Below are 15,618 nucleotides of genomic sequence, written 5' to 3'. Positions count from 1 at the left end.
GGGTTAGATACAGAGTAAAGCTCCCTCTACACTGTCCCCATCAAACACTCCCAGGACAGGGACAGCACATGGTTCGATACAGAGTAAAGCTCCCTCTACACTGTCCCCCCATCAAACACTCCCAGGACAGGGACAGCACAGGGTTAGATACAGAGTAAAGCTCCCTCTACACTGTCCTCCCATCAAATATTCCCAGGACAGGGACAGCACAGGGTTAGATACAGAGTAAAGCTCCCTCTACACTGTCCCCTATCAAACCCTCCCAGGCACAGGGACAGCACGGGGTTAGATACAGAGTAAAGCTCCCTCTACACTGTCCCCTATCAAACCCTCCCAGGACAGGGACAGCACGCGGTTAGATACAGAGTAAAGCTCCCCCTAGACTGTCCCCCCTTCCCTGGGACAGGGACAGTACGGGGTGAGGTACGGAGTAAAGCAGCTAACATCCAACCTTCCACACAGTTTGTAGAGAAAAACGCGATATTTCGAGTCTCCAACGGATTGTCGTTTGTGAATTCTGGTGAGCGGGTTTGTGGTTCCGACTCTCCAGTGAGAGAGGAATTGTCAACCTGCAAAAGACCAGAAGGTATGGGAGTGCAATGAGATCACTCGGCCCATTGACCCTGCTCCCCCATTCCATCATGGCTGCTATGGTTCGCCATCCCGTTCTCCTGCCTCCCTCCCCGTTACCCACAATCCCCTTTCCCAAACAGGAACCTGTCCATCTCTGTCTCACCCACTCTCAGTGTCTGGCCCTCCCCAGCCCTCGGAGTCCCACAAACTCCCCACCCCCTCCACCTGAAGGGATTCCGAACCATCTCAGTTCCAAAGGGTGGTCCCTTCACCCTGAGGCGGTGCCTAGTCTCTCCCATCACCCCCGCGTCCCCCCTGTCCAGGCCTCTCAGTATTCTCGATGTTTCAAACTGAACCCCCCCATCGCCCCAGTCGTGGCAGTATTTACAGGGGGGTCCCCGGGAGGGTGTTAATATTTACAGGGGGGTCCCCGGGAGGGGGTTAATATTTACAGGGGGGTCCCCGGGAGGGGGTTAATATTTACATGGGGGACCCCGGGAGGGTGTTAATATTTACAGGGGGGGTCCCCGGGAGTGTGTTAATATTTACAGGGGGGGTCCCCGGGAGGGTGTTAATATTTACAGGGGGGTCCCCGGGAGGGTGTTAATATTTACAGGGGGGGCCCCGGGAGGGTGTTAATATTTACAGGGGGGTCCCCGGGAGGGTGTTAATATTTACAGGGGGGGCCCCAGGAGGGTGTTAATATTTACAGGGGGGTCCCCGGGAGGGTGTTAATATTTACAGGGGGGTCCCCGGGAGGGTGTTAATATTTACAGGGGGGTCCCCGGGAGGGTGTCAGTATTTACAGGGGGGGTCCCCGGGAGGGTGTTAATATTTACAGGGGGGTCCCCGGGAGGGTGTCAGTATTTACAGGGGGGGTCCCCGGGAGGGTGTTAATATTTACAGGGGGGTCCCCGGGAGGGTGTTAATATTTACAGGGGGGGTCCCCGGGAAGGTGTTAATATTTACAGGGGGGTCCCCGGGAGTGTGTTAAGATTTACAGGGGGGTCCCCGGGAGGGTGTTAATATTTACAGGGGGGACCCCGGGAGGATGTTAATATTTACAGGGGGGTCCCCGGGAGGGTGTTAATATTTACAGGGGGTCCCCGGGAGGGTGTTAATATTTACAGGGGGGACCCCGGGAGTGGGATAATATTTACAGGGGGGCCCCGGGAGGGTGTTAATATTTACAGGGGGAGCCCCGGGAGGGTGTTAATATTTACAGGGTGGGTCCCCGGGAAGGTGTTAATATTTACAGGGGGGACCCCGGGAGTGTGTTAATATTTACAGGGGGGTCCCCGGGAGGGTGTTAATATTTACAGGGGGTCCCCGGGAGGGTGTTAATATTTACAGGGGGGTCCCCGGGAGGGTATTAATATTTACAGGGGGGGTCCCCGGGAGGGTGTTAATATTTACAGGGGGGTCACCGGGAGGGTGTTAATATTTACAGGGGGGGACCCCGGGAGGATGTTAATATTTACAGGGGGGTCCCCGGGAGGGGGTTAATATTTACAGGGGGGCCCCGGGAGGGTGTTAATATTTACAGGGGGTCCCCGGGAGGGTGTTAATATTTACAGGGGGGACCCCGGGAGTGGGATAATATTTACAGGGGGGCCCCGGGAGGGTGTTAATATTTACAGGGGGGGCCCCGGGAGGGTGTTAATATTTACAGGGTGGGTCCCCGGGAGGGTGTTAATATTTACAGAGGGGACCCCGGGAGTGTGTTAATATTTACAGGGGGGTCCCCGGGAGGGTGTTAATATTTACAGGGGGTCCCCGGGAGGGTGTTAATATTTACAGGGGGCTCCCCGGGAGGGTATTAATATTTACAAGGGGGGTCCCCGGGAGGGTGTTAATATTTACAGGGGGGTCACCGGGAGGGTGTTAATATTTACAGGGGGTCCCCGGGAGGGTGTTAATATTTACAGGGGGGACCCCGGGAGTGGGATAATATTTACAGGGGGGTCCCCGGGAGGGTGTTAATATTTACAGGGGGTCCCCGGGAGGGTGTTAATATTTACAGGGGGGTCCCCGGGAGGGTATTAATATTTACAGGGGGGGTCCCCGGGAGGGTGTTAATATTTACAGGGGGGGTCCCCGGGAGGGTGTTAATATTTACAGGGGGGTCACCGGGAGGGTGTTAATATTTACAGGGGGGTCCCCGGGAGGGTGTCAGTATTTACAGGGGGGTCCCCGGGAGGGTGTTAATATTTACAGGGGGGGGTCCCCGGGAGGGTGTCAGTATTTACAGGGGGGGTCCCCGGGAGGGTGTTAATATTTACAGGGGGGTCCCCGGGAGGGTGTTAATATTTACAGGGGGGGTCCCCGGGAGTGTGTTAATATTTACAGGGGGGGTCCCGGGAGAGTGTTAATATTTACAGGGGGGGTCCCCGGGAGGGTGTCAGTATTTACAGGGGGGGTCCCCGGGAGGGTGTTAATATTTACAGGGGGGTCCCCGGGAGGGTGTTAATATTTACAGGGGGGTCCCCGGGAGGGTGTTAATATTTACAGGGGGGTCCCCGGGAGGGTATTAATATTTACAGGGGGGGTCCCCGGGAGGGTGTTAATATTTACAGGGGGGGCCCCGGGAGGGTGTTAATATTTACAGGGGGGTCCCCGGGAGGGTGTCAGTATTTATAGGGGGTTCTCCGGGAGGGTGTTAATATTTACAGGGGGGGCCCCGGGAGGGTGTTAATATTTACAAGGGGGTCACCGGGAGGGTGTTAATATTTATGGGGGGGGTCCCGGGAGGGTGTTAATATTTACAGGGGGGTCCCTGGGAGGGTGTCAGTATTGACAGGGGGGTCCCCGGGAGGGTGTTAATATTTACAGGGGGGGTCCCCGGGAGGGTGTCAGTATTTACAGGGGGGGTCCCCGGGAGGGTGTTAATATTTACAGGGGGTCCCCGGGAGGGTGTTAATATTTACAGGGGGGTCCCCGGGAGGGTGTCAGTATTTACAGGGGGGGTCCCCGGGAGGGTGTTAATATTTACAGGGGGGTCCCCGGGAGGGTGTTAATATTTACAGGGGGGTCCCCGGGAGGGTGTCAGTATTTACAGGGGGGGTCCCCGGGAGTGTGTTAATATTTACAGGGGGGGTTCTCCGGGAGGGTGTTAATATTTAAAGGGGGGGTCCCCGGGAGGGTGTTAATATACACAGGGGGGGGTCCCCGGGAGGGTGTTAATATTTACAGGGGGGTCCCCGGGAGGGTGTTAATATTTAAAGGGGGGTCCCCGGGAGGGTGTTAATATTTACAGGGGGGACCCCGGGAGTGTGTTAATATTTACAGGGGTGTCCCCGGGAGGGGGTCAGTATTTACAGGGGGGGGGTCCCCGGGAGGGTGTTAATGTTTACAGGGGGGTCCCCGGGAGGGTGTTAATATTGACAGGGGGGGTCCCGGGAGTGTGTTAATATTTACAGGGGGGGTCCCCGGGAGGGTGTTAATATTTACAGGGGGGGGTCCCCGGGAGGGTGTTAATATTTACAGGGGGGACCCCGGGAGGGTGTTAATATTTACAGGGGGGGTCCCCGGGAAGGTGTTAATATTTACAGGGGGGTCCCCGGGTGTGTGTTAATATTTACAGGGGGTTCCCCGGGTGTGTGTTAATATTTACAGGGGGGGTCCACGGGAGGGTGCTAATATTTACAGGGGGGGCCCCGGGAGGGTGTTAATATTTACAGGGGGGTCCCCGGGAGGGTGTTAATATTTACAGGGGTGGTCCCCGGGAGGGTGTCAATATTTACAGGGGGGTCCCCGGGAGGGTGTTAATATTTACAGTGGGGTCCCCGGGAGGGTGTTAATATTTACAGGGGGGTCCCCGGGAGGGTGTTAATATTTACAGGGGGGGCCCCGGGAGGGTGTTAATATTTACAGGGGGGTCCCCGGGAAGGTGTTAATATTTACAGGGGGGTCCCCGGGAGGGTGTGAATATTTACAGGGGGGACCCCGGGAGTGTGTTAATATTTACAGGGGGTTCCCCGGGAGTGTGTTAAGATTTACAGGGGCGTCCCCGGGAGGGTGTTAATATTTACAGGGGGGATCCCCGGGAGGGTGTTAATATTCACAGGGGGGTCCCCGGGAGGGTGTTAATATTTACAGGGGGGTCCCCGGGAGTGTGTTAATATTTACAGGGGGGACCCCGGGAGTGTGTTAATATTTACAGGGGGGTCCCCGGGAGGGTGTTAATATGAACAGCGGGGTCCCCGGGAGGGTGTTAATATTTACAAGGGGGTCCCCGGGAGTGTGTTAATATTTACAGGGGGTCCCCGGGAGGGTGTTAATATTTACAGGGGGGTCCCCGGGAGTGTGTTAATATTTACAGGGGGGATCCCCGGGAGGGTGTTAATATTTACAGGGGGGTCCCCGGGAGGGTGTTAATATTTACAGGGGGGATCCCCGGGAGGGTGTTAATATTTACAGGGGGGTCCCTGGGAGGGTGTTAATATTTACAGGGGGGTCCCCGGGAGGGTGTTTATATTTACAGGGGGGTCCCCGGGAGGGTGTCAATATTTACAGGGGGGGGTCCCCGGGAAGGTGTTAATATTTACAGGGGGGGGTCCCCGGCAGGGTGTTAATATTTACAGGGGGGGGTCCCCGGCAGGGTGTTAATATTTACAGGGGGGGTCCCCGGGAGTGTGTTAATATTTACAGGGGGGGGGTCCCCGGGAGTGTGTTAATATTTACAGGGGGGGGCCCCGGGAGGGTGTTAATATTTACAGGGGGGGTCCCCGGGAGTGTGTTAATATTTGCAGGGGGGTCCCCGGGAGGGTGTTAATATTTACAGGGGGGGACCCGGGAGGGTGTTAATATTTACAGGGGGGTCCCCGGGAGGGTGTTAATATTTACAGGGGGGGGAGTCCCCGGGAGGGTTTCAATATTTACAGGCGGGTCCCCGGGAAGGTGTTAATATTTACAGGGGGGGCCCCGGGAGGATGTTAATATTTACAGGGGGGTCCCCGGGAGGGTGTTAATATTTACAGTGGGGGGGTCCCCGGGAGGGTGTCGATATTTACAGGGGGGTCCCCGGGAGGGTGTTAATATTTACAGGGGGGGTCCCGGGAGTGTGTTAATATTTACAGGGGGGGTCCCCGGGAGCGTGTTAATATTTACAGGGGGGGGTCCCCGGGAGGGTGTTAATATTTACAGGGGGGACCCCGGGAGGGTGTTAATATTTACAGGGGGGACCCCGGGAGGGTGTCGATATTTACAGGGGGGTCCCCGGGAGGGTGTTAATATTTACAGGGGGGGTCCCGGGAGTGTGTTAATATTTACAGGGGGGGTCCCCGGGAGCGTGTTAATATTTACAGGGGGGGGTCCCCGGGAGGGTGTTAATATTTACAGGGGGGACCCCGGGAGGGTGTTAATATTTACAGGGGGGGTCCCCGGGAGGGTGTTAATATTTACAGGGGGGGTCCCCGGGAGGGTGTTAATATTTACAGGGGTGTCCCCGGGAGTGTGTTAATATTTTCAGGGGGGTCCCCGGGAGGGTGTTAATATTTACAGGGGGGTCCCCGGGAGGGTGTTAATATTTACAGGGGGTCCCCGGGAGGGTGTTAATATTTACAGGGGGGGTCCCCGGGAGGGTGTTAATATTTACAGGGGGGGTCACCGGGAGGGTGTTAATATTTACAGGGGGGGTCCCCGGGAGGGTGTTAATATTTACAGGGGGGACCCCGGGAGGGTGTTAATATTTACAGGGGGGGTCCCCGGGAAGGTGTTAATATTTACAGGGGGGGGTCCCGGGAGGGTGTTAATATTTACAGGGGTGTCCCTGGGAGGGTGTCAGTATTGACAGGGGGGTCCCCGGGAGGGTGTTAATATTTACAGGGGGGGGTCCCCGGGAGGGTGTCAGTATTTACAGGGGGGGTCCCCGGGAGGGTGTTAATATTTACAGGGGGGTCCCCGGGAGGGTGTTAATATTTACAGGGGGGGTCCCGGGAGTGTGTTAATATTTACAGGGGGGTCCCCGGGAGGGTGTCAGTATTTACAGGTGGGGTCCCCGGGAGGGTGTTAATATTTACAGGGGGTCCCCGGGAGGGTGTTAATATTTACAGGGGGGTCCCCGGGAGGGTGTCAGTATTTACAGGGGGGGTCCCCGGGAGGGTGTTAATATTTACAGGGGGGTCCCCGGGAGGGTGTTAATATTTACAGGGGGGTCCCCGGGAGGGTGTCAGTATTTACAGGGGGGGTCCCCGGGAGTGTGTTAATATTTACAGGGGGGGTTCTCCGGGAGGGTGTTAATATTTAAAGGGGGGGTCCCCGGGAGGGTGTTAATATTTACAGGGGGGGGTCCCCGGGAGGGTGTTAATATTTACAGGGGGGTCCCCGGGAGGGGGTTAATATTTAAAGGGGGGTCCCCGGGAGGGTGTTAATATTTACAGGGGGGACCCCGGGAGTGTGTTAATATTTACAGGGGGGTCCCCGGGAGGGGGTCAGTATTTACAGGGGGGGGTCCCCGGGAGGGGGTCAGTATTTACAGGGGGGTCCCCGGGAGGGTGTTAATATTTACAGGGGGGGTCCCGGGAGTGTGTTAATATTTACAGGGGGGGTCCCCGGGAGGGTGTTAATATTTACGGGGGGGGTCCCCGGGAGGGTGTTAATATTTACAGGGGGGACCCCGGGAGGGTGTTAATATTTACAGGGGGGGTCCCCGGGAAGGTGTTAATATTTATAGGGGGGTCCCCGGGTGTGTGTTAATATTTACAGGGGGGGTCCACGGGAGGGTGTTAATATTTACAGGGGGGTCCCCGGGAGGGTGTTAATATTTACAGGGGGGGTCCCCGGGAGGGTGTCAATATTTACAGGGGGGTCCCCGGGAGGGTGTTAATATTTACAGTGGGGTCCCCGGGAGGGTGTTAATATTTACAGGGGGGTCCCCGGGAGGGTGTTAATATTTACAGGGGGGGCCCCGGGAGGGTGTTAATATTTACAGGGGGGTCCCCGGGAAGGTGTTAATATTTACAGGGGGGTCCCCGGGAGGGTGTGAATATTTACAGGGGGGACCCCGGGAGTGTGTTAATATTTACAGGGGGTTCCCCGGGAGTGTGTTAATATTTACAGGGGGGTCCCCGGGAGGGTGTTAATATTTACAGGGGGGTCCCCGGGAGGGTGTTAATATTTACAGGGGGGGTCCCCGGGAGGGTGTCAATATTTACAGGGGGGTCCCCGGGAGGGTGTTAATATTTACAGTGGGGTCCCCGGGAGGGTGTTAATATTTACAGGGGGGTCCCCGGGAGGGTGTTAATATTTACAGGGGGGGCCCCGGGAGGGTGTTAATATTTACAGGGGGGTCCCCGGGAAGGTGTTAATATTTACAGGGGGGTCCCCGGGAGGGTGTGAATATTTACAGGGGGGACCCCGGGAGTGTGTTAATATTTACAGGGGGTTCCCCGGGAGTGTGTTAAGATTTACAGGGGGGTCCCCGGGAGGGTGTTAATATTTACAGGGGGGATCCCCGGGAGGGTGTTAATATTCACAGGGGGGTCCCCGGGAGGGTGTTAATATTTACAGGGGGGTCCCCGGGAGTGTGTTAATATTTACAGGGGGGACCCCGGGAGTGTGTTAATATTTACAGGGGGGTCCCCGGGAGGGTGTTAATATGAACAGCGGGGTCCCCGGGAGGGTGTTAATATTTACAAGGGGGTCCCCGGGAGTGTGTTAATATTTACAGGGGGTCCCCGGGAGGGTGTTAATATTTACAGGGGGGTCCCCGGGAGTGTGTTAATATTTACAGGGGGGATCCCCGGGAGGGTGTTAATATTTACAGGGGGGTCCCCGGGAGGGTGTTAATATTTACAGGGGGGATCCCCGGGAGGGTGTTAATATTTACAGGGGGGTCCCCGGGAGGGTGTCAGTATTTACAGGGGGGTCCCCGGGAGGGTGTTAATATTTACAGGGGGGACCCCGGGAGTGTGTTAATATTTACAGGGGGGTCCCTGGGAGGGTGTTAATATTTACAGGGGGGTCCCCGGGAGGGTGTTTATATTTACAGGGGGGTCCCCGGGAAGGTGTTAATATTTACAGGGGGGGGTCCCGGGAGGGTGTTAATATTTACAGGGGGGGTCCCGGGAGTGTGTTAATATTTACAGGGGGGACCCCGGGAGTGTGTTAATATTTACAGGGGGGTCCCTGGGAGGGTGTTAATATTTACAGGGGGGTCCCCGGGAGGGTGTTTATATTTACAGGGGGGTCCCCGGGAAGGTGTTAATATTTACAGGGGTGGGTCCCGGGAGGGTGTTAATATTTACAGGGGTGTCCCTGGGAGGGTGTCAGTATTGACAGGGGGGTCCCCGGGAGGGTGTTAATATTTACAGGGGGGGTCCCCGGGAGGGTGTCAGTATTTACAGGGGGGGTCCCCGGGAGGGTATTAATATTTACAGGGGGGTCCCCGGGAGGGTGTTAATATTTACAGGGGGGGTCCCGGGAGTGTGTTAATATTTACAGGGGGGTCCCCGGGAGGGTGTCAGTATTTACAGGTGGGGTCCCCGGGAGGGTGTTAATATTTACAGGGGGTCCCCGGGAGGGTGTTAATATTTACAGGGGGGTCTCCCGGGAGGGTGTCAGTATTTACAGGGGGGGTCCCCGGGAGGGTGTTAATATTTACAGGGGGGTCCCCGGGAGGGTGTTAATATTTACAGGGGGGTCCCCGGGAGGGTGTCAGTATTTACAGGGGGGGTCCCCGGGAGTGTGTTAATATTTACAGGGGGGGTTCTCCGGGAGGGTGTTAATATTTAAAGGGGGGGTCCCCGGGAGGGTGTTAATATTTACAGGGGGGGGTCCCCGGGAGGGTGTTAATATTTACAGGGGGGTCCCCGGGAGGGGGTTAATATTTAAAGGGGGGTCCCCGGGAGGGTGTTAATATTTACAGGGGGGACCCCGGGAGTGTGTTAATATTTACAGGGGGGTCCCCGGGAGGGGGTCAGTATTTACAGGGGCGGGTCCCCGGGAGGGTGTTAATGTTTACAGGGGGGTCCCCGGGAGGGTGTTAATATTTACAGGGGGGGTCCCGGGAGTGTGTTAATATTTACAGGGGGGGTCCCCGGGAGGGTGTTAATATTTACAGGGGGGGGTCCCCGGGAGGGTGTTAATATTTACAGGGGGGACCCCGGGAGGGTGTTAATATTTACAGGGGGGGTCCCCGGGAGTGTGTTAATATTTACAGGGGGGTCCCCGGGAGGGTGTTAATATTTACAGGGGGGATCCCCGGGAGGGTGTTAATATTCACAGGGGGGTCCCCGGGTGGGTGTTAATATTTACAGGGGGGTCCCCGGGAGTGTGTTAATATTTACAGGGGGGACCCCGGGAGTGTGTTAATATTTACAGGGGGGTCTCCGGGAGGGTGTTAATATGAACAGCGGTGTCCCCGGGAGGGTGTTAATATTTACAGGGGGGTCCCCGGGAGTGTGTTAATATTTACAGGGGGTCCCCGGGAGGGTGTTAATATTTACAGGGGGGTCCCCGGGAGTGTGTTAATATTTACAGGGGGGATCCCCGGGAGGGTGTTAATATTTACAGGGGGGTCCCCGGGAGGGTGTTAATATTTACAGGGGGGATCCCCGGGAGGGTGTTAATATTTACAGGGGGGTCCCCGGGAGGGTGTTAATATTTACAGGGGGGTCCCCGGGAGGGTGTCAGTATTTACAGGGGGGTCCCCGGGAGGGTGTTAATATTTACAAGGGGGATCCCCGGGAGGGTGTTAATATTTACAGGGGGGACCCCGGGAGGGTGTTAATATTTACAGGGGGGATCCCCGGGAGGGTGTTAATATTTACAGGGGGGTCCCCGGGAGGGTGTTAATATTTACAGGGGGGACCCCGGGAGTGTGTTAATATTTACAGGGGGGTCCCTGGGAGGGTGTTAATATTTACAGGGGGGTCCCCGGGAGGGTGTTTATATTTACAGGGGGGTCCCCGGGAGGGTGTCAATATTTACAGGGGGGGGTCCCCGGGAGGGTGTTAATATTTACAGGGGGGGGTCCCCGGCAGGGTGTTAATATTTACAGGGGGGGGTCCCCGGCAGGGTGTTAATATTTACAGGGGGGGTCCCCGGGAGTGTGTTAATATTTACAGGGGGGGGTCCCCGGCAGGGTGTTAATATTTACAGGGGGGGTCCCCGGGAGTGTGTTAATATTTGCAGGGGGGTCCCCGGGAGGGTGTTAATATTTACAGGGGGGGCCCCGGGAGGGTGTTAATATTTACAGGGGGGTCCCCGGGAGGGTGTTAATATTTACAGGGGGGGGGGTCCCCGGGAGGGTGTCAATATTTACAGGCGGGTCCCCGGGAAGGTGTTAATATTTACAGGGGGGGCCCGGGAGGATGTTAATATTTACAGGGGGGTCCCCGGGAGGGTGTTAATATTTACAGGGGGGGGGTCCCCGGGAGGGTGTCGATATTTACAGGGGGGTCCCCGGGAGGGTGTTAATATTTACAGGGGGGGTCCCGGGAGTGTGTTAATATTTACAGGGGGGGTCCCCGGGAGCGTGTTAATATTTACAGGGGGGGGGTCCCCGGGAGGGTGTTAATATTTACAGGGGGGACCCCGGGAGGGTGTTAATATTTACAGGGGGGGTCCCCGGGAAGGTGTTAATATTTACAGGGGGGTCCCCGGGTGTGTGTTAATATTTACAGGGGGGTCCCCGGGAGGGTGTTAATATTTACAGGGGGGTCCCCGGGAGGGTGTTAATATGAACAGCGGGGTCCCCGGGAGGGTGTTAATATTTACAAGGGGGTCCCCGGGAAGGTGTTAATATTTACAGGGGGGTCCCCGGGAGGGTGTGAATATTTACAGGGGGGACCCCGGGAGTGTGTTAATATTTACAGGGGGTTCCCCGGGAGTGTGTTAATATTTACAGGGGGGTCCCCGGGAGGGTGTTAATATTTACAGGGGGGTCCCCGGGAGGGTGTTAATATTTACAGGGGGGGTCCCCGGGAGGGTGTCAATATTTACAGGGGGGTCCCCGGGAGTGTGTTAATATTTACAGGGGGGATCCCCGGGAGGGTGTTAATATTTACAGGGGGGTCCCCGGGAGGGTGTTAATATTTACAGGGGGGATCCCCGGGAGGGTGTTAATATTTACAGGGGGGTCCCCGGGAGGGTGTCAGTATTTACAGGGGGGTCCCCGGGAGGGTGTTAATATTTACAGGGGGGACCCCGGGAGTGTGTTAATATTTACAGGGGGGTCCCTGGGAGGGTGTTAATATTTACAGGGGGGTCCCCGGGAGGGTGTTTATATTTACAGGGGGGTCCCCGGGAAGGTGTTAATATTTACAGGGGGGGGTCCCGGGAGGGTGTTAATATTTACAGGGGGGGTCCCGGGAGTGTGTTAATATTTACAGGGGGGACCCCGGGAGTGTGTTAATATTTACAGGGGGGTCCCTGGGAGGGTGTTAATATTTACAGGGGGGTCCCCGGGAGGGTGTTTATATTTACAGGGGGGTCCCCGGGAAGGTGTTAATATTTACAGGGGGGGGTCCCGGGAGGGTGTTAATATTTACAGGGGTGTCCCTGGGAGGGTGTCAGTATTGACAGGGGGGTCCCCGGGAGGGTGTTAATATTTACAGGGGGGGTCCCCGGGAGGGTGTCAGTATTTACAGGGGGGGTCCCCGGGAGGGTATTAATATTTACAGGGGGGTCCCCGGGAGGGTGTTAATATTTACAGGGGGGGTCCCGGGAGTGTGTTAATATTTACAGGGGGGTCCCCGGGAGGGTGTCAGTATTTACAGGTGGGGTCCCCGGGAGGGTGTTAATATTTACAGGGGGTCCCCGGGAGGGTGTTAATATTTACAGGGGGGTCCCCGGGAGGGTGTCAGTATTTACAGGGGGGGTCCCCGGGAGGGTGTTAATATTTACAGGGGGGTCCCCGGGAGGGTGTTAATATTTACAGGGGGGTCCCCGGGAGGGTGTCAGTATTTACAGGGGGGGTCCCCGGGAGTGTGTTAATATTTACAGGGGGGTCCCCGGGAGGGTGTTAATATTTACAGGGGGGGGGGTCCCCGGGAGGGTGTCAATATTTACAGGCGGGTCCCCGGGAAGGTGTTAATATTTACAGGGGGGGCCCGGGAGGATGTTAATATTTACAGGGGGGTCCCCGGGAGGGTGTTAATATTTACAGGGGGGGGGTCCCCGGGAGGGTGTCGATATTTACAGGGGGGTCCCCGGGAGGGTGTTAATATTTACAGGGGGGGTCCCGGGAGTGTGTTAATATTTACAGGGGGGGTCCCCGGGAGCGTGTTAATATTTACAGGGGGGGGGTCCCCGGGAGGGTGTTAATATTTACAGGGGGGACCCCGGGAGGGTGTTAATATTTACAGGGGGGGTCCCCGGGAAGGTGTTAATATTTACAGGGGGGTCCCCGGGTGTGTGTTAATATTTACAGGGGGGTCCCCGGGAGGGTGTTAATATTTACAGGGGGGTCCCCGGGAGGGTGTTAATATGAACAGCGGGGTCCCCGGGAGGGTGTTAATATTTACAAGGGGGTCCCCGGGAAGGTGTTAATATTTACAGGGGGGTCCCCGGGAGGGTGTGAATATTTACAGGGGGGACCCCGGGAGTGTGTTAATATTTACAGGGGGTTCCCCGGGAGTGTGTTAATATTTACAGGGGGGTCCCCGGGAGGGTGTTAATATTTACAGGGGGGTCCCCGGGAGGGTGTTAATATTTACAGGGGAGGTCCCCGGGAGGGTGTCAATATTTACAGGGGGGTCCCCGGGAGTGTGTTAATATTTACAGGGGGGATCCCCGGGAGGGTGTTAATATTTACAGGGGGGTCCCCGGGAGGGTGTTAATATTTACAGGGGGGATCCCCGGGAGGGTGTTAATATTTACAGGGGGGTCCCCGGGAGGGTGTCAGTATTTACAGGGGGGTCCCCGGGAGGGTGTTAATATTTACAGGGGGGACCCCGGGAGTGTGTTAATATTTACAGGGGGGTCCCTGGGAGGGTGTTAATATTTACAGGGGGGTCCCCGGGAGGGTGTTTATATTTACAGGGGGGTCCCCGGGAAGGTGTTAATATTTACAGGGGGGGGTCCCGGGAGGGTGTTAATATTTACAGGGGGGGTCCCGGGAGTGTGTTAATATTTACAGGGGGGACCCCGGGAGTGTGTTAATATTTACAGGGGGGTCCCTGGGAGGGTGTTAATATTTACAGGGGGGTCCCCGGGAGGGTGTTTATATTTACAGGGGGGTCCCCGGGAAGGTGTTAATATTTACAGGGGGGGGTCCCGGGAGGGTGTTAATATTTACAGGGGTGTCCCTGGGAGGGTGTCAGTATTGACAGGGGGGTCCCCGGGAGGGTGTTAATATTTACAGGGGGGGTCCCCGGGAGGGTGTCAGTATTTACAGGGGGGGTCCCCGGGAGGGTATTAATATTTACAGGGGGGTCCCCGGGAGGGTGTTAATATTTACAGGGGGGGTCCCGGGAGTGTGTTAATATTTACAGGGGGGTCCCCGGGAGGGTGTCAGTATTTACAGGTGGGGTCCCCGGGAGGGTGTTAATATTTACAGGGGGTCCCCGGGAGGGTGTTAATATTTACAGGGGGGTCCCCGGGAGGGTGTCAGTATTTACAGGGGGGGTCCCCGGGAGGGTGTTAATATTTACAGGGGGGTCCCCGGGAGGGTGTTAATATTTACAGGGGGGTCCCCGGGAGGGTGTCAGTATTTACAGGGGGGGTCCCCGGGAGTGTGTTAATATTTACAGGGGGGGTTCTCCGGGAGGGTGTTAATATTTAAAGGGGGGGTCCCCGGGAGGGTGTTAATATTTACAGGGGGGGGTCCCCGGGAGGGTGTTAATATTTACAGGGGGGTCCCCGGGAGGGGGTTAATATTTAAAGGGGGGTCCCCGGGAGGGTGTTAATATTTACAGGGGGGACCCCGGGAGTGTGTTAATATTTACAGGGGGGTCCCCGGGAGGGGGTCAGTATTTACAGGGGGGGGTCCCCGGGAGGGTGTTAATGTTTACAGGGGGGTCCCCGGGAGGGTGTTAATATTTACAGGGGGGGTCCCGGGAGTGTGTTAATATTTACAGGGGGGGTCCCCGGGAGGGTGTTAATATTTACAGGGGGGGGTCCCCGGGAGGGTGTTAATATTTACAGGGGGGACCCCGGGAGGGTGTTAATATTTACAGGGGGGGTCCCCGGGAGTGTGTTAATATTTACAGGGGGGTCCCCGGGAGGGTGTTAATATTTACAGGGGGGATCCCCGGGAGGGTGTTAATATTCACAGGGGGGTCCCCGGGTGGGTGTTAATATTTACAGGGGGGTCCCCGGGAGTGTGTTAATATTTACAGGGGGGACCCCGGGAGTGTGTTAATATTTACAGGGGGGTCTCCGGGAGGGTGTTAATATGAACAGCGGTGTCCCCGGGAGGGTGTTAATATTTACAGGGGGGTCCCCGGGAGTGTGTTAATATTTACAGGGGGTCCCCGGGAGGGTGTTAATATTTACAGGGGGGGGGTCCCCGGGAGGGTGTTAATATTTACAGGGGGGACCCCGGGAGGGTGTCAGTATTTACAGGGGGGTCCCCGGGAGGGTGTTAATATTTACAGGGGGGGGTCCCCGGGAGGGTGTTAATATTTACAGGGGGGTCCCCGGGAGTGTGTTAATATTTACATGGGGGACCCCGGGAGGGTGTCAGTATTTACAGGGGGGTCCCGGGAGGGTGTTAATATTTACAGGGGGGACCCCGGGAGGGTGTTAATATTTACAGGGGGGTCCCCGGGAGGGTGTTAATATTTACAGGGGGGTCCCCGGGAGTGTGTTAATATTTACAGGGGGGACCCCGGGAGAGTGTCGATATTTACAGGGGGGTCCCCGGGAGGGTGTTAATATTTACAGGGGGGGTCCCCGGGAGGGTGTCAGTATTTACAGGGGGGTCCCCGGGAGGGTGTTAATATTTACAGGGGGGACCCCGGGAGGGTGTTAGTATTTACAGGGGGGTCCCCGGGAGGATGTTAATATTTACAGGGGGGACCCCGGGAGGGTGTTAATATTTACAGGGGGGACCCCGGGAGGGTGTTAATATTTACAGGGGGGGCCCCGGGAGGGTGTCAG

At 56.4% G+C, this 15,618-nt stretch overlaps 1 protein-coding gene across 1 annotated transcript in view; it reads right to left on the bottom strand.

Moving 5' to 3' along the window:
- The window catches only part of LOC122545448 (sodium/potassium-transporting ATPase subunit alpha-2), a 415,006-nt gene extending 414,440 nt beyond the window's left edge, over positions 1–566 (bottom strand). Inside the window, exon 1 of the mRNA XM_087981744.1 lies at positions 452–566. The gene's annotated coding sequence lies outside the window, so the exon portion shown is untranslated. The remainder of the gene's footprint in view (positions 1–451) is intronic.
- Between the last annotated feature and the right edge of the window lie 15,052 nt (positions 567–15,618).

This window comes from Chiloscyllium plagiosum, unplaced genomic scaffold, assembly GCF_037043375.1.
Source record: "Chiloscyllium plagiosum isolate Xiang-an unplaced genomic scaffold, Cpla_swu_hap1 HiC_scaffold_40, whole genome shotgun sequence".
Classification (NCBI taxonomy): Eukaryota; Metazoa; Chordata; class Chondrichthyes; order Orectolobiformes; family Hemiscylliidae; genus Chiloscyllium; species Chiloscyllium plagiosum.
This window is presented reverse-complemented; position numbering and strand designations above follow the sequence as displayed.